The sequence below is a fragment of the Podarcis muralis genome, chromosome 6 (assembly GCF_964188315.1).
Source record: "Podarcis muralis chromosome 6, rPodMur119.hap1.1, whole genome shotgun sequence".
Lineage (NCBI taxonomy): Eukaryota > Metazoa > Chordata > Lepidosauria > Squamata > Lacertidae > Podarcis > Podarcis muralis.
Window position 1 is genome coordinate 40,983,298 of NC_135660.1, and position 19,707 is coordinate 41,003,004.

At 42.1% G+C, this 19,707-nt stretch overlaps 1 protein-coding gene and 1 long non-coding RNA gene across 2 annotated transcripts in view; both read right to left on the reverse strand.

Moving 5' to 3' along the window:
- ARHGEF4 (Rho guanine nucleotide exchange factor 4) overlaps positions 1–19,707 on the reverse strand; it is a 157,509-nt gene that overhangs the window by 19,038 nt on the left and 118,764 nt on the right.
- Positions 7,655–19,117, reverse strand: LOC144327985 (uncharacterized). Its single transcript, XR_013393178.1, has 2 exons — positions 12,456–19,117; positions 7,655–11,798 (listed from the first exon to the last, which is right to left on the reverse strand). It is a non-coding gene; the product is annotated as an uncharacterized LOC144327985 (long non-coding RNA).

Sequence of the window (19,707 nt, forward strand, 5' to 3'; positions counted from 1 at the left end):
AAATGGGAGGAAATACCAAGTTGACCTTTTGCACTGATGTAACCTTGCTACAGATACAGGACTGTCCAGCGCATTCATATAACTGTCAAGAAGGGGAAGAAAGATAATCATGCTTGAAGATGACACGTAACAGGAATACATTGCTAGCAACTTGGTTCTAGCAAGAAGAGCTGACTGAGCTACTTGAATTCCTGCACCAGAGTAATATTCCTTCAGTGGTACTGCATCAGTGCTTGGGAAACCTGGAATAATCTACAACTTTTTCAAAGGCAGGGAAGAGGCAGTGTTTCCTCCTTGTGCCCCTGATCTTCTATGGAAATGTTTGTCCAGTGATGACATATGTCCATATGTAAGCTTCCGTGGGGGGAGGTAGTGTGGGGCTCAAGCAGGCCCAGCCTACCAACTTATTTTAAAGGGGAGCCCCAGCCAACCTAGTTAGCATTATTACTTGGCATCTCAATAGTTAAAGTTTTGTTTGTGGTATTTTCCTCAGTATTTAACTCTTTGTGTGTGTTGGGGTAATAAAATTGCAATATAATGCACAGGATTCATTTAACCAGTCCTGTCAGTGGAAATCCTGCATAGCATAGGCAATTCTTAAGCCTGAGCCTCCTTATTCCATTCTGCAGCCTTTCCATCACTATTCTGAACAGAAGCATCCTGTACACCAGGGAATGTTAATCTGTGGCCCTCCAGATGTTGTTAGACAGCAGATCCCCTTCACTCTGACGGTTGGTCATGCTGGCTGGGGGTAATAAGAGCTAGAGTCCAACAATAACTGGAGGACCAGAGGTTAGCCACCCTGTTTTACATTCTGTGGCCCACTGGGGTCCCAGACAGTAACAGCATGTCAGATGGTGTTCTTGAAGGTTACGCTGCAACTGTGGGACTTTCTTTTCCTGGATACATGCTGGATGTGAACCAATTTTTTCCCCCAATTCTTTTTTTTTACCAACTTTTGGCAGGCAGGTTGAAGTTGAGCTTTCTACCACAAATGCTTTGCTTTCATCTGATTATCAGTAGATTCTTTATGCAACTGTTGAAAATTAATTAAAATTTGCCTCCAAATTAAAGTAACAGATTAATATTTTATAAGCAATGATTATGAAAATTAAAATAATATCCCTGACAGTGAAACAATGTTCCCTGGGCACAAGGGAGCTCCCACATATGCCTCAGAGGGTCGCTGGAAAGGAAGGTTTTAACAATTATCTCACAAACAATACATTACATGCTTTGCATTGTTTCTTAGACTGCTACCTTACTTTATTTATTATGACATGTATCGAGATATCGTAATTGTAATAAAAATGCTTTAATTGATTTGCAATGCTACAAAATAAACATGCTTGCTTCCAAAACAATATAAAAGACTTTGATTGATAAATTCTTAAACCCTAAGACACAGAGAACTTAAACTGATCTAAAGCTTTAAATCAGCTTAAACAGTTTGAGCCCATCTAAAAGCCATAAAGTGCCCTAAGCAGCTTCATGCAACCTTTAGCCCTAAAGTGGCTCCAGTAGCTTAACAGTTCTTGTTTCCCCTAACCCTGCTGGTCAATTCCTTTTTCTCCACTCAGCATTTGGCATTTGAGCTTTGATGGAGATCTCTGTGAGTTACTGACAGAACCCAACAGTTGGTGGTCTGACTTCACCCCAAATCCTGTTTGCTGTTTCTCTGGGGCTGCAATGAAGAATGAACAGAAGGCCAAGCTCAATGCACTGGCCCTAGGACCATCAGCTGCTGGGAATTTGTGCTCTCTCCCTCCAGCACAAACTCCATACATAATGCCAGATGTTTCCAAGGTAGCTGCAAAAGGCTCTGGCTATTCTGGGAATAGAATTAGTAGAGAGTACAACAATTTCTTCATTTCCTTTTTGAAGTGTAAAATTGCAATGTATGAGTGCTAGGAGTATGGGTGCATTCACATACAGACATACAGTAGAGAAGATGGACAACTTATTGTGAGTATGGACTAGGCCAGAGAGAGCCAACATGGTACTCTCTAGATGTTGTTGGACTCCAGTTTTCATCAATCCCACCCAATGGCCATTTTTTCACAAGACCATCAACCCATTAGCCTCTATGACCTAGATTGCCTTTGGCCAGCTTAAACTAGAACATCACCTAGGACCCCATCTAGACAAAGCTGGCCATGCTTCATTTAGTCATGCACTGGTAACTTCCTGTTCAAAGTACTGCAATGTTTTATATGTGAGTCTGCCTGTGAAGGTGGACTGGAAATGTCAGTTAACAGAGCATATGGCGGAGAAACTGTTAAACAGGACTGGGTGATATGAACACAACATGCCATTGCTTTGCCATCTTCATAGAATCCTAGAATTGTAGAGCTGGGAGGATCCCTAGCTCATTTCTAGGCCCAATTAATGGTGCTAATTTTGACCTTTAGCAGCCTTCATAGCTTGGGACCAGAGCACTCAAAAGTCCACGTGTCTCCAAACATCTCTACCCAGTCCATGAAATCTTATTTCAGGATCCTGCACTGAATGGCCCCTCCAAGTAAGGTACAACAGGAGGCTTGTGGGGAAAGGTGTGTTTTCATTTTTTGTTATGGCTCCCTGCTATGGAATGTAGTGTCCTAAGAGAGACTTTCCTGGCATCTAACTTTGTGTACCCTTGGCACACAACCTTTTTTATTTTTTCAGACCTTAAAAAATAGAATGGCACAATTTCTGCCCTGTGTAACATTCTCAAAAAAAGAAAAGAAAGAAAGAAAGAATAACAGTAAGAGTATTATTATACATATTACAAAAACCTCATACCAGGTAGCATCATTGCAAGAGAGAATGGGAGACAGTGAGCATCCCCATGCTATTTGAGTTTATCTTTAATTCAACCAAGGTTGTGAAGATCCAGGCTTACTTGTGCTATTTTTTACAAGACGGCATATGTGCAGAAAATGTTGAGCATTTGGGAATGTTGGAAACATCTCAAGACTTCAGGGGTCAGAGAAGGAGGCCAAGAGAGTTTAAAAGATAACAGCAATTAATTCCATTGTATGTAGTTTATTCAAGGCTTAACATGCTCATGAGCACATCACAAATATGTATGCTTCTCATTGTGTATGTTATCTCAGACATGTCGTGAATGCTTTTGCTCAAAATAACAGCAAATTCAAAGAATAGCTGATAGCATCATTTATTCATTTGAAAACAAGCTTCCCATGCATTCAGACTGCTGCCTTGGGATGGGAAATAAATCAGAAAGGGAGCAGATAATGATCAGAGACCCCCTCTTATAGAACATCGCCTGGGAGCATGGGGTAAAATAAGCAAATAGCTGCCTTAGCATTCTTTCACACATGCCAGAAGTAGACCTGGGATGGTCTAAATAAAAGGTTCCTGGGGCCAACTTAATCATGGGTGAAGTGGGGTATACAGCCGTTCTCTCTCTCTGAGCATCAGGTATCTAGATAGATGCAGTAACACATCCTAACTTTCATTTGTCCTTTGAACTTAGCACAGATGTTCTAGTTAGTGCACAGAACCTTACATGCATATATATTGCACATATGTAAGATGTGTGCACAAAGAAACAATCAATTAATTGAGGGGGCAGCAGCTGCAAACTTTATCAATCTTCTGCATGTTCATTGTAACCATTTTATTACTCTAGGTGTTTGGTTTTTTAAAAAAAAAAATTCTAGGTATAGGCGTGGGGCATTATCATTGACAATGCACAGAGATGTTTAAGACCTTCCCTCCCTTCCATCTCAGTAAAAAATAAAAAAAATCACACCATGGTCAGACTCCCACCTGACTCAGACCCTGGGAGAAACCTTATCCAAGAAGGTGATTTAGGATCCCACAGCAATCCCCAGTACAACTGAGGACCTGGTCATGGACTTGATCCCAAGGTAGCCTGAAGTACCCCGTATCAAGGATGTTTTGGCTGGGTCCTTTTATACACTCTATGGCTACAGCCAAGCCCTGCGTCAGTGCCCAGTTCTCACTCTTTGCTCCCAAGGGTCTTGAGAGTAAATGCAGGAGCTAAATGAGTGGCAAACAGCAAGCTGGCATAAGGGTACCTGTGTAGATGCCAAAAGACACAATTACCATGGTTCTAACCCAGGAAGAGTCTACTCAGAAGAAAGGGAGAATGTCCTCTGGATTCTTGCTGGCTTAATCACTCTCCTTTTCCTACTCTTCAGCACATGGGAGCCTGTGTACACATTACTGCCTTAAAACACAGCAGGGTCGGGTTTCTCTTTTGCATTTTCAACTTGCATTGTCACATCAGTTGTAGACATCAGTACAGCTTGGTGTTTTCCCAAATTCTCAATTTCTGTCCACACCAGCAGGTGTAGAGGGGGCACTGCTGTGTTCATATGGCTTACATTTTCAATTCAGTTTGAAGTTGGGGGGGGGGGAGCATCAAAATGCAGTATTTCTCAGGAAACCACAGGATAGGTGTGGATTGTGTATATACAGAGATTCACAAATCAGCAGTGGGGAAACACTGGATGGAGAGGTAATGGGACTCAGCATTTAGAAGGAACTCGTGGTATTGGTGTTAACTGCTAATCATGTTGGTAACATATGTGTAGTTAGGCCCTTAATAAGAACCTTACTGCATCAGAGCAAAGGTCCATCTCATCCAACTTCCTGTTTATAACAGTGGCTAAGAAAATTCTTCTGTAAAGTCCCAACTCCACTCATGAGTGAAATAGCCTCTCTCCCCCTGCCCCTTGAATCTTGTATTTAGTTGTATGCTGCTCAAAACCAACCCATTTTACAGTCCGGAGCAAAAAGATAAGATTTTCCCCACATGAAGCCATTCCATCTGCATTAGCTGAATCTTTTTAACTCTGGTGAAGGGCTCCTATATCAGTATCTACAGACACTCTCCAACGGGTTGACTACCATTGTCTGCCAAGATGAAGGTTACCAGATGTCCCCATTTCCCAGGGACAGTCCCCAGATTTACAAATCAGTCCCCATACAAAATCCATCTATTTTGTAGGAAGTTGAAAAGTGTCCCTGGATTCATTGAAAAAAATCTGGTAACTTTAAGATCGATGCCAACAAATAAGAAGGGCACAATGTCCTGAGGGCAGCAGAGTACTTTAAGGGAGGGTACCTCTAACAGATGGGAAAGCCTGGTGGGTTGCAGGGGCGGAAGAAGGGGGTTGCTGTGGGGGCGGTCTACCCCAAGTGTCATCACTTGGGGGGTGACAAAATGGTGGACAGCACTTACCACAGGGCCTGCAGTGTGCCCAAGCCACGCGTCTCTCCTGGGAGTGATGCAGTGGCTTCAGCACCCGCAGGCTCCACACTGCCCCAAATGGTCTGCCCACCACCTCCCCCTCAGCTGTAAGGTGGCTGAGTGGGAGGAAGCAGGCAGATTCCTCAGAGGCCCCGTGGAGCATCCTGCCCTGGCTGGCCCCACCCCTACAGGCGGCTGGCCCCACCCCCGGGTGCAGGGCACGTGCGCCGCCCCAGGCGCCTGATCGGCTTGCTCTGCAGCTAGTGGGTTGAGTAGCAAAAACCAGGGGTGAAGCCAGTACTGCCACCCTTCCACCCAGTACCTGAAGGGCTCTCTCTCTCCCCCTTATGATAGGGCTGGCCCTGATACTTGCTCTGACAATTTAGTTTCCATGGTTAATAGTCACTGATAGACGATGAATTTGTTTAATTCCTCCTTAAAGCCACAATGTGTTTTGAGGCTGTCTGAGGGAACAGGCCTCTATTTTGAAAGAAAAGATGATGAGAGGCTCCCCTGCTGTTTCTTCCCCTGAGGTGAGTATTAAATGTAATTAGAAGTAATGCTAGGATTGCAGACAAAACTAACTTCCTTCTTCCTCCCAGCATTTTTTTTCTTCTTCTTCACCAGGGCCACATCCTACACAAGCTACAGGACCAGTGGACTTGAAAGTGCTTTTTGTTCTTTTATCTACAATGATTAGGGAGGGGTGTTTCCACGCTGAGCTCTGAGAGCACTTTGAATGAGTCACAGTTTCTAAGTAGTGACCAATTAGTTCTTTTTGAAGAGATATAAAGGTTTTAAGGCAAAGAAGCCTTCTTGCATGGGCAGATACAAGCACTGTAAGCAGCTGAAGAAGGCAAGCAAAGGTTAACTTAAAAGGTTTGGCCATTCACCAGAATGATGGATTTGACAACTTTCCCAAAACATTGGATGAGGCCAGAGTGCATTCAGGTTTAACAATGAGGTACAGGGGAGTCTTCAGGAGCCCCTGGATAGCAACACGATTAGTCAAAATACTAAGACACCCAGGGCACTGGGTGAACCAACATAGGAACCAATGGTCCACTAAGCTCAGTACTGTCCATACTGAAGGGCATTGGCTCTTCAGGGCTTCAGGCAGGGGTCTCTTCCAGCTGCACCTGGAGAGATCAGCCATGAAGAATGAGAGTTATGAGTCAGGAAATCCCATGTTCAAATGTCACCCCAACCATGAACTCACTAGGTCACCTTAAGCACGTCACAATCTCTCAGTCTCAGCCTTCCATGTGCAGTATGGGAATGGTGGTAATAATATTAAGCCCTTTTATAGCTTAGTTGTTGTAAGAGTTATTGAAATCTAGCTGCTAAGGATAGTTTGTTTCAGTTTGCTACTGTGTGCAGCTGAGGCATGTTGTCAGAAAGTTATCATGACTGCAGCATGGAGCACGTTTCCAGCCCTCAAGTATTCCCAAGTCTGTTCTGTCCTATTTCTGCAATATTTTTCCCATAGTGTTTTTTAATTTGCATGAACATCACACTTTGACATGTATTTTTAAATGTAAGTTTCTGTTTAAATGCCTTTTTATGTGTTTTTCTCTCAACATACACTTTAAAAAAAAATGAGTCAAGAACTACATCGAAAAATTCGAGAGGTGGGAAGTTTGGTTCACGTATTAGTCCATGAAATGCAGATCACATCAGCTTGTATTGGAGTTTGCAAAAAATCAATTTCCCCCAGCATCACTATTCCTTTCTGATCTGAGATCTTGCCTGAGCAACAAGGTCTTCCTGGCTCTGGTGTGTTACTTTCTAGGTGTCCCTTAACTCTTACTCTCTTACTGAACATCTGTCTAAAGCTTGACAGTGAAACACTTTGAACACTCTCAAGCACCTTGTAAATGGAAAGTATTTTATATGCTGTTGTGTCATCCAGTTAACAAGGTCTAGTGATTGTATGAGTTTTGATTGGTTGATGAATCAAATCGGAATGAAGCACAATTTCTTTGTATTCAGATGCTGTCTATACAATCATTTACCACATTAGAAGAGGCATTTCCTCCTGTGTGAAAGAGGGAGAATGCCTCTTCTCAAATAATGACTGTCATTTGCAATTTTTGATACATACTTATATTTTTAAAATTAACATCCAGGTGAGAGGCAGCAGGTACAATCCTGATCACCTCATTGGGCCCTGTTTGAACCTGATGTACATATCCAGTTGATCAAAAGGTTTTTGAGTGATCAGTCTAACTAAACTATCAGTGCAATCTTAGACAGAAGTAAGCCTACTGAGTTCAATGAGACTTACTCCCAAATAGGTGTATAGGGCTGCAGCCTAAATATTGCATTTGCTGTTATGATGAAAACATGGTTTTCTCTCATCTGTTCATTCTTCTTTTTAAAAAGGCCCATTTTAAACATACAGTGGGATCAAGTTGTGGTTCCCCCCCCCCCATGGAAGAGAGCACAGGAGAGGAGTTGCATGTTTAAATGCTCCCCACTTGCCCCAACAACACTTTTTCTTGCATGTAAGAAAGTAGTATCAGCCTAGTCTTCTTTCGGGTTTATTTTTCTGTGTAGGAGTTAATTTCATCTTTGGATGAAGAGCAGTGTACAAATAATTCAAACCTGCAACCCCCTTCCAGCAATATGAAGTAATTTGCTCTAGGAAAAGCATTAGCACTTCTGCTGCATATACACAAATTGGGTCAGAGACAGTTTACTCGTGAATCCCAGGAGCTTTCCTTGGTTAAGGGTCCTGCATGTGCTATTGCTGCCTTTCAAGAACAAAAGAGATATCCTGGCAGGCTGTGGTGAGAAGAGGATATCTGTGCCTTGGAGGGACCTTATCATACTGCTGCCCAAACTCATGGGACTCTTCACAAGTGGATATTCCACCTAGCAATGGCAGCTGTCATCCTTGATTGCACATACCCTCCAGGAACTTCTCTACCAGCTGCTGTGTTCTTTCCTCAAAAATACTGCTAACATTAGTTTAAAAAGTTAGTAGGGTTCATCTACATCCCTGATAATCAGGTGCTATAACAGGGCTAAAAGGTATAGAAAATCTGTGACCTAAACTAGCTCTGGTTGGGAGAGAGCCCATAATCTTGACGGATAAAGGCAGTGCACATCCTGCTATTTCCAGGGAGGAAGTGGAAGTTCTAAATCAGTGCCTGGGGTCTCTGTTTGTTCAGTCAACAAAGTGAAGCTTAATCCAGGTACTGTTGGTCAGTGATTCTCAAAACCTAGATACAATTGTGCAGCTATGGCTATACTCCTAAAAAATCAACCACACAGCTTGGGGTACTCCTAGATCTAGTAGCCTTGCTCCTGGGTGGAATCTACACACATATAAAAAAACACCATGAAAATGCTTTTTTAAAAAACGTTTTGAAAAATACATTGAATTTGGCATAGAACATTTGTATATTGCACTTTACAACACATTTAAAACATTTTATTTGCAGCTGTATAGCTGAGTCCCTGGATACAGAGGTAGTGGAACAAGCTAGCAGTGCCTTTTACCAGCTGCTGTGCCCTTTCCTGAGCTTCAGTCACTCATGTGATGGTCACAGGTTGGATTACTATAATGCAGTATTTATGAGGCTGCCCAGAGGGCAGCCACATGAGAATGGGCCTTTTCTGCAGTGGCTACCCATTTGTGGAATGCTCTCCCTAGGAAGGCTCACCCCGCACCTTCATCACATATCTTTAGGCACCAGGCAAAACATTTCTCTATAACCAAGAGACTTTGGCTGACTGAACATTCTATAGCCTTTTAAATGTTTTGTGAGAGGGGAGTTATTGGTTTTTGTTCTTGTTTTATTCTGTATTCTATGTTCTTATTTGTATTTTTATGTTGTGAACTGCCCTGTTATTTGGATGAATAATAAATAATAAAAATAATAATCTCAATAATTACCTCCATCCATATGAGATGTCCAGGCTCTGAGGTCAAGTGTAGAGGTCCTGTTCTGTTCCCTCACCTCCCATTCTCTAACATAAAGGGGCAGCTGGGTCTTTTATGTGTCCTGGAAAAAGAAGCTTGCCTGTCTCCTTAGCGAGCAACGAAGGCTTTTCTTTCCCAGTAGGCTTTTAGGAATGCGTTTTTCTGAATTTGCTTTTCACCTGCTATGGATCTTAGAAATGTATGCTTTTTTATCAGGCGGATACATTGCTAACGTTTTATTGTCTTAGATGTATTTCTTTGCCTAATTATTTAGAAAGACAAGGTACACCTTTTGGAAATGAAAGATAAATAGAACAACCTCCTAAAAAGGATGGGATACTGGCAAAAAATATCAGAGGGAGACAAATTTGATACCTTATCTGAGTAGCAAGCAACACTTTATACAAATATATATATATGAACTTCACTAGGGAGTCATTACAGTCAGATATGATTTTGGAGTGCCTGTTAGAGAAGCAAGGAATGTTACTTACTTTCCTTTCAATGTCATAATGTACAATGTTATTACTGTTTATCACATTGCTGTCACAGAATTACTAATAAGATCTATTCCTGCCCGCTTTTCAAGGCTAGGCTCTAAGTTTTAGTGGGACACACACACTTTCTTAAGGCAAGGAAAGGTGATCATTATCGATTCCTCCCACCTCAAACTCTAGATCTTAAAGGTGTGCAAGTCCAGCAATTTATTATCCAAAAGGTACACAAGACAGGTGAGTGCATGGATAGAAATTGTGTGGGAGCACCACACATGCAACTTCGAATTCCCTCATGGAAGAAAGGCAAGATATAAATGCAGTCATAAGCAGCTCACTTCTGACAATGTTCATGCTGCTACATACCTCTGTTGAAGTGTAAAGTCCCAGTAATTAGTAATTTGATTATTGCCTACTGAGGGTTAATTGACACACATTTCCATCCATGTTTATTTGAATACAGTTTGGCTTTATTTTGAGGAACAGTTATAACAGTTCTTTTTATAAGAAGCCAGAATTTATTCAATTTTTAAATGTCAAGCACCAACATTAGAAATTTACAATATGCCATGAATAAATGCATGAGGAATCTTATTGACAAAACAGCCTCAGAACTATTTTTCTTATAGTTCTCCCAGGATACAGTGTATAGAAAGCATTGGGTATTTGTCAGGGCTGATTTGCATGGTCAAAAATTGGGCTCTCCCCAGCACCAATGTTTCTCATTGTACGCTCGCCAGCCATCTGGGTTTGTAATGAATTCTTAGAGGCGCATCCTGATCCAGTTATGAAGGTCTGTGTATGTAACCAGAGGCTTCTTTTTACATACTACCTGCTGGATCAGGAACAATGGAGGTTAACTGGATTCACATCTGCATCTACATTTGTGGACAACTAATGCCAGAACTAGTGGCACAACTAGAATTGGTTTGGGGATGAATGACACACATTCAATCAAGGCAAAGAGCTTGATTATACAATAAATAAATATGAAAATAAATATGAATTGGCCCTCAGTATTTTATTTCTGGCTACGGCAAAACAAAAGTTCTGTTTGTTTCTTTATTAACACTGCAGACTGCTGCAGCATACAACATTTATTTATATTTAAAATGTATACACTGCCTTTCCAAATATGTTGCTCAAAGCAGTAAGCAAAGAAGAATGGAAATTGTAGCAGAAGCTGGAGCTAAGAAAACCAAGCTGAGGCCTTTCATTTTTTTTTATTTCGTCATGAAAGCAAACTCCCCCCGCCCCGCGCAACTACTCTCTAAAGTTATACAATGTCCATATAGGAAATTAGGCTTTTAGCCAGACAAGTAAAACAGATTTTTGGTTGGGTTTATTTTTCCCAACTTTACATTAAACTAAGAAAACAATACATTTAAGAAATGCTACATGCTCGTGTGTTGTTTGGTTTGCCTTAAGTGCAGAATGGGATTGCCTGTTCACATGAATAGAGTCTATGCAAAAACCATTCTGAGAACTAACTAGCTGTCAGGCTTACATCTCTGAGTGTATCCCAGGCTTGCTTCCATGTGCCAAAAACCACAAAGTATTTTCAAAATGAGCTTTCTTTAAAAAAGAAGGTGTCTAGCACAACAACAGAGTGACTCATGTAACTAGTAGGAATGGAGAACACTGCACAGAACACGACACACACATAACTTAGAAAGAATGGCTCTTGATAATGGATTCATTTCTTTTAGGGTGGAATTAGCATTAAACTCCAAGGAGAAGAGAGCAGTTTCATTATCAAATATTGGACCACGTGAGATGAATACACCTGAAAGTTCTTGCTTTGCAACTTCAATGCCAGTAAGGGGTTTGCTACATTTCTGGAAGGCTGGATTTCTACTCAAGGCTTGGGAAGCAAGCCACACTTGTCAATTTTCCATTGGACAATGTCACAGGATTTATTTGAACTTCAGTGTTTCTTGAAGAATCAATTGCCTTTGACACTACCAGCCTGACTGCTTTTCCCTTGCATTCCCTCACTCCCACTTTCAATCCATCAGTGTCTGAATTTCCAGATGGAACAAGACTGGCAAATAAAAATATATCATTTCCAAGTTGATTATCAAGTTGGCTTTTCTCCATTTTAAGAGGCCTGGATCAGCTCTCCCACAACACCTCGATATTTCAGCTAGAAACAGAAGAGACAAAAGCAGTTTCTTGTCCAAAGATCCCACCAACATTTTTTTTTTTTACACGTTTCTCTACACATAAGCACTCTGAAGTCATTAATAAAATGGGATAAAAGCCAGTGAAGACATACATTCCACAGGGCGGTCGCTGAACATAAACATAGATTCCTGATGTACTCTAATGATCCACCATTAATCAATTACAGCTAATTGGGCATTACTCACAACCCAGCGCACATATTCTCGAAACCCCGATGGTCTCAATTAGAGAGCAATATTTGCTCTAATGGATTGGGCTTTTCTCACAGCAGCTGCAGACATGTAGCCGTTTTCTTGTATAATAGTTCATCAAATAAGTGTCACTTAACAAGCCAATGGAGTGCATAGATACAGTCTGCTGAGCACTTCCAAGTCCATTCAGCTAAGAGGTGGAGTGTGTCTGTATGCAGCATCATTGTGATTACGGCCAGAGGTGGCCGGCAGCGACTCAGTTAACCAAGCTGGCCGCATTACTTCTTCCCTTTCCAAGATGTGATGCTGCTCTGGCTGGCAAGGCACAGGCAACGGGAACAGGGAGAGCCAGGGATACAGTGCGCCGATGAATAATCACAGGAGACATGCTCAGACACATGGCTACGACAGAAGACAAGGCGAACCTGAATCAGACAATGACGAGCTGACCTGCTGGTCTGCAGCCCAGTCCTGGAAGCCCCCAGCCACTCTTTGCCACGCAACAACAATCCTGCTTCTCAGTAAACTGCCAGGAGAAACATGAGCACAACATTAATGATGATGAGAAAGAGCAGAATGACAAAGACCACCACGCGCTGCGTTTCCGGGTTCATGTTGCACCGGAGGAATGTGTGAAGCGCACTCCATTTGTGCCTGCTCTGGTTCGACCCCTTCGCCATGTCTGGGATTGGCCTCAGCCCCTCGACAAACAGCGTCTTAGCAGGTTAGCAGCAGCGCTGTTTCCGGAAGAAAGCGTGAGGGGAGGCAGGGGAGGGGGCTACAAACAATAGAGGCATTTCTGCAGCTGTCAGGAAGCAAAACCTGATCAATTCGGTACAGCCATTATTATGATCGGCTTCCGAGCATAATACACGCACATGCAAGTACATCCTCTTCCCCCAAGCAATCCTCCTTATCTGGTTTTTGTTTTTTGTTTTATCTCAGCAAAGCACCAGCTTCCCACTTCATCTTCAGCAAAGTAACTGCCTCCATAAGCATTAGCTGAGTGAAGCTCCTATAGGAAGAGGGCTGCGTGTGCCGGAGCCCAGAGATCTCAGCGGCGATACTGGCTCTCTAAAGAGCTAGTCAGCTATTTGCTAAGCGCTGTAGCTAGGATACATGCAAGCCCTAGCAACGGGGGAGAGCAGGGAGGGCAGCGAGGAAAATGTGGGTCTTTCAAGGAGGGTTACAGAAGTGGAGGCAAAAAAACCAAAGGCAGCTGTGTTGGTCCATAAGGGGGGAGAGGAACCCTCCAAAATGCACAGCTCTGAAGTATCTTTATTAAGATCAGCCAAAATGTTGCCAAATAGGGCGCAAGCTTTTGAGTTCTCCAGAATTCTTTATCAAGCTAGGCACTGCCCAAGCAGGGGTTGGGGAAGAGGAGGGGGGGGGCATGGGTACAAAAATCCGGTTAGCTGTTGAAGCCTGAAGGTCTGCATTCAGACTCAGTCTGCAGATGGAGACTTTAACTGAATTAGTCTCTACAAGATATCAGATGATATCTAGGATTGAAAGATGAAGAGGCAATAGCTCAATTTTGAAAACAATTTTGATGCTGTTAATCAAATGTGGCATTCATTAAAAAAATACAGCTATGAGCTGAGTAGGCAAAAATAAATTAACAAAATTAATAAGATTAATGCAGGTGCCTCTTCAGATATTGCATAACGGCAATAGCAGTAGACAGAAAAGGACATACAAATTGTAAGTGTAGATAACCTAATTCTTCAGCAATGGAAAAAAGGAAAAACCTGGCCAGCCTTGGGTAGTGAAAAAGCAAAGGCAGCCACTTGGATCCAGAAAAAAAGCCTCCATGATTGTTACAAAATAACAAGCAAGCTTTCCCGGGGTCCAGAACTCTTAATGAGGCTGGAAGCTATACAAAGGAGAGTTGCAAGGGAAGGGAACAAAAAGAGAGCAAAAATAGGCTGGTATGTAGTCAAAAGATCTTCATTTAGACCCAATTTCAAGATGGAATTTGCATATTGTCTCTTTAAATAGACACATCAGTTTCAGCAAACTATTCTAAAACTGATTTTCAATCATCATGTAAAATATACAAAAACATCTATGTTCTGTATACTCTGAATGAGAAGATTCCTATGATCAGAAATAGGAATTGACCTCGTTCAGATCTCTTATTATTATTATTATTATTAGTAGTAGTAGTAGTAGTAGTAGTAGTATTTATTTAATTTATATACTGCCCTTCATCCAAAATTCTCAGGTGCTTTCAACATTTTTGAAATCTAGAGATTCGCTATGATTTTTAGCAAATAATTCACACAGCTACTCAGAAAAATGTGAGAGGACAGATGCACTCTTCCCCCAAACACACCACACTAATAGCAACCAGGTCATCAGAATCATCTATCACAAGCATGTACGGCAGGAAGCAAAACCACAGTTTGTGCACAATTCAATTATGCAGATAACCAAATGTCTTAAGTTATAATGTTATGCACTAACTTGGTAACTTCTGATTTAATGGCAGTGTATATGCTTTAAATACAGTAAATAAAAAGAATAATACTGTAATACAGACAGGTGGGGGAGGCAGGTGGACACCCAACACACAATGGTTCCTTAATCTACACTGAGATGTTTTTCAAATGTTAGTACTTGAGAGACCAGTTCGTTCTTGAACAATTAGTCTGGCCTGATTGCCCTCTTCTCTCCCTTGCTAACATAATTTACTTTTTGCCCATAAATCTTTGAAAGTCCTCACTAAAGTTATCTATATTTGTGAATTTACACAAAAGAGTGGATTTGGAAGACATAGAGTCAACACAAGCATCCTGTTTGACTTGAGTTCCTGGTCAGATTGTGGGATAGAATGCATATTCCACATTTTATTTTTAAGACTGTGTACGAAAGACTCCAAGCCACTCAGGAGACAGGCGCTGGACCATGGTCTGATTGAGGGAGATTTCCATTTGGAATTAAACAAACAAACAGACTACCATATCTGATTTAGGGACTTAGCACAAACATGTAGGCAGGCAGGCTTAGTATGCAAACTCCCACCACCGCCCCAGCTCAGATTCTTATCTTCCTTGTGTCTAGGAAAGGCTAAATGTTATGAAAGCAAAAGTATTACCAGTTTTTCACAGAGAGATCAACATTTCAACAAAAGATGCAACCATCTTAAGCTGGCAACAGTACATGATCAGGATGTGAAGTTTGACTTTTTGCACTGTGCAGTCATATTCGTTGAAAACTTTATGGTAGTACGGCAAACATAGAATCAATGGCACTGCCACTTTATCAGGAAAGAAAAAAGTCAAACCGTATCCACTGGCGGAGGAACGGGGGTCGGGGGGGGAGCAGACCGCCTCCGGCACCATTGGGGAGGGGGGTACCATCATGGCCGTCCCCCAGACACACGCCGTGCACCCCCAACTGCGCAGGGCGCCATGCCCCCTCAGGCGATGCGCCATGCCTCTCGGGAGGACGTCACGCACCTGTGGGTGGCATGCCACACCCCTGGGACGCACCCCACGGCCCCGCAGGTGGTGTGCCACGCCCAGGGATGCCCATGCTTGCTCTCTGCCCCCAGTGCCGGAGCATGCAGCTTCGCCACTGAGCATACTAGTTTAACCAACATTCCTGTAAGTTCATTAAGCTGTAGCCTTTTTCCGTTGTTGTTCTGTACAAAAAGAAAGCATCTATTCAGAATGCAGCTTCGCAGCAGCAGCTGCTGCAAGTTCTTCCCCAAAACGATGTGTCTTTAATTCAACATCTAATTGAAAGAAACATGTCAAAATGCCACCTTTCTGCATGTATTCTTTGTACATGGAACCGTGTCTGAAAGGAGCTTGTATAACACCTGTAGCCTTGTGAAACATTGCCCATAAGCCGGAATAGTAGAGTTTTCAGCAGGCATTTAAAGTATGAAATAGATGGTGCTGCTGCATTGCTATTGGCAGAGTATTCCACAGGATTGGGCTCATGATACTAAAGGCTCCATTTCTTGTTGATGTCAGATGAGCCTCGCCAACTCAGCAGAGAACAAACAACACTCTTGTAGAAGATCACAGTGATGAAGCTGGGATATAAGGGTTCAGGCTATTCCTAAAGTTACCTGCACCGAAATCGTTCACGGTGCTGTCAATTAACACAGTGACTAGAAACTGGCTCTGAGGTAACTGAGCACCCTTTGCAATTGACTAGATAAAGAGTTTTTAACAGTAGTGTCACATGTTGTCAGCTATGTGTCCCCATCAGCAGTCTGGCTGCCACATTCTGCACCAGCTGGAGATTCCAAACCAGGCCCAAGGGCAGACTCACATAAAGCGCATTGCAGCAATCCAGACTTGAGGTTACCAAAGCAGCGCTCAGGACATTCCTGTCCCAGAACGGTCAAATATAGCAAATCAGATAAAGCTGGTAAAAGGCACTCCTACCAAGCTGAACCACAAGACATATGGCTAGCGGTCACATTTACAAAGACCACCACACAGAAGGAAGTAGTTTGTTTGTTTTTTGCTTGATTCATCTACGAAAAGACATTGCTTGGTATCTCATCACTTGAACTTCACCTGAGTATGTGAAATGGTGTGAAGATGATATGAGGCAATATGAAAGCTCTGCCTGGGGTGTTGGGCTGGTGACAGCCATTTCACACGTGCACATCATCAAGATTTTATTTCGTGCTAATTTTATGTTTGCATTGTTTTTTTGTGAACTGAGTGTACTCCATGTTTAGCTCTCTCCTTTTTGTTGAAAATTGAATTAGAATACTTTCAATACATACACAAATGTTCAACATGCTCATGTGAATGCACACTTTTATTTGCAGGTATTTTAATTCCAGGAGGAAGTCCTCTGGAACTTGTCTCATTACATATGTAGGAAATGTATGTATATGTATATAGAGTGAATGTGGTACAGCAATTAAAGCATCAGACGTTAACCAAGGAGAATGAGATTATTCAGCCATTAAGTTCACCAGGTGACCCTGAGTCAATCTCTCTCTCAGTATAAACTTCCTTACAAGGTTGTTGTGACAATAAAATGGAGCAGAGTGAATACAACACTGAGATGCTTGGATGAAGGGTATGATGGAAATTTGAACAATGGTGAAAACTATGGGTCATACTCCATGCAGCTCCATGAGAAGACTTCCAAACACACAATGGAGTTTTCTTTCCCTCTCCTGCATGTTCCAGGCATCCCCACCCCAAATAAAAACAGCTTCAGAGGTTTGGGGGATGTTCCAGAGCAGATGTGGGGAGCATGTGGGGGAGAGATGGAAAGAGAAGTGCTGCTGCACCAGAAGAACTATGCATGTGAAGCATTGGGAACAATTGTTGTCCCTAGCTGATTTTGATGCTGGTTTTATAGATTTAATATTTCTTACGTAACCTGTTTTAGACAATGAACTGATATCAAAAATCAAATGCAACAGCTACCCACCACCAAAAGTCTGACAGAACAATGGTGACAGGCCCTTGCTGGGGACAACACTCCATAATGACTGAAGCAAATGCCTTGTCTCTCATGATCACCTGCCAAATTTGTGTTAGCGGGGCTGTTGTAGCCTTGGGGGGGGTAGTCATTACCAGTTGATTATTTAGAGGAGATGCATTGCTATTTATATTATAGTAATTTTTTTCTAAATTTGCATCCATATATACAAATAAGAATATGCAAATTGACACCCTGTTGTATCCTCATTTTCAGTGATGGCTTTCCTTTTTTTTTGTGGTGATGGGAAGTGGCCATTCTCTTTGTCTCTAGTGGGCTTCAGCAGAAAGCTGGGTGGAGAAGGAGGTGAAAGAAAAGGGGGAGATTTAGGGAAGACTGAAAGGGAAAAAGAAACAGAAATAAACAAAAGTTGAATTAAAAAATAGATTGTTTGCATCCAGGCCTTGCCAGCTGTGTCCTTTTCAGGAACAAGATACAAAAAGGGCCTCACATGATGAACAGGGCACACAGGAAGAAACACATGGAACTTTAAGGAATTTTGTCCCATAAAGTTTATAAGTACCAGCACCTTAAACTGGCCCTGAATAGAATAGTCACTGCAAATGCTATTGGGATTATGTGCTCTATCTCATCAGCACCTGGCTGCTACATTTTGGACTACAGTATTCTAAACACTTTGCAGTGTCAGGCTTACATAGAGAACATTTCAATATGAGCTGGAAATTCTCAAGGAATGAATTACCGTACCCAGGTCAGTCTTATCCAGAAAAAATACAAGATTGATAAGGACATGTGTCTATGTTAAAGATCAAGGACGAGTAAGATTATCCACAGTGAGATCTTTAACAATACTGAATAACTTGAGCAGGCATCTGAGCAAAAGGGGCCTTACCACAGACTTTACCAACCGGGTACCATCCAGATATTTTGGACTACTGGCTGGGCCAATAGCCCAAAACGTCTGTAGGGCACAAGGTTGGCAAAGACTGCCTCCATGCATAATCAACTGTGTGCTGCTTTCATGAACTGAATTGTGCCCTAAATCACCACACGCTTTTGTGCCAGATTATTTGCCATCTTTATTGCAGCCTTGCTCTATAGTGCGTGAGCCTGTAAAGATCTGTGCAATCTATTAGCTGGGATAAGCAAAACAGCCTGCTCTCCAGTGAATGCAGTTCAGTGTTATACTGGGTTATGCCAAGTGGCTTTATCTGGGTATGAAAAATTAATAACACTAATAAATCTGCTTGCACAGATCAAGCAGAGAGAGAAAAGATGAAAAGCCTAACGGTAACATTAGAATTTACTTCACTGTGAAAGCAAAGTGTGGGAGCTGGTTTGGCAGTGCCACAAAACAAACACACAATAGCCTCCTCTTTTACCCTCACAATCCAGGATAAACCAAGATAACAAGATAACTAAACATAACAGACATACAATGCTTGGCCATAACATACATATTCATTTTTTGTGTTCTTCTATGATCTCTGGTCTAATCAGGCATGCAGGTTTTCATAGGACTTCACCCTGTACTAGGGTAGCTATGTGAAAAATAGGACAGGGCTTCTGCATCTTACATAGTTGTGAATGAAATTTCCTCTACTACATAAAGGTGCCAAAACACTTTCCTCTTCTGCATCTAAATAAAAAAATTGTCCAGTAGCACCTTAGAGACCAACTAAGTTTGTTCTGGGTATAAGCTTTCGTCACGAAAGCTTATAACCAGAACAAACTTAGTTGGTCTCTAAGGTGCTACTGGGAAATCTTTTTATTTATTTCGACTACATCAGACCAACATGGCTACCTACCTGAATCTATTCTGCATCTGGTCACCCGCCACCTCAGGCCCAAGCCCTGGGTGTCAGCAAACTCCAACCAGACCCTTCCAACCAGATTCTGAAAATCAGTAGGTTGCCAGCACTCCTGACTGTCAGACCTTACTGGACATTCCTGCAGATTCAGATAGACAAAAGCTAAAAATCCAATTGAATTCAGTCAGCCTTACTTCCCAGTAAACAGGCTGCAAGGCTCATTTGCTTTTCAAACCTAGTCTGGATTCCCATCTTTCTGAGGTGGTAAAGTTCACACACAGTGTTTTGCCACCTCATTTTTCACATGGCAAGTCATTTGTGTGAAAACAGCCTCTGTGTGGGGTGGGGTGGGGAATGAAAAACTACCTTGTCCGAAAAAAATGCTTAAAAACATGACAGTGTGTTAGAAATGCCACTGTGTATTAATCGGCAGCTA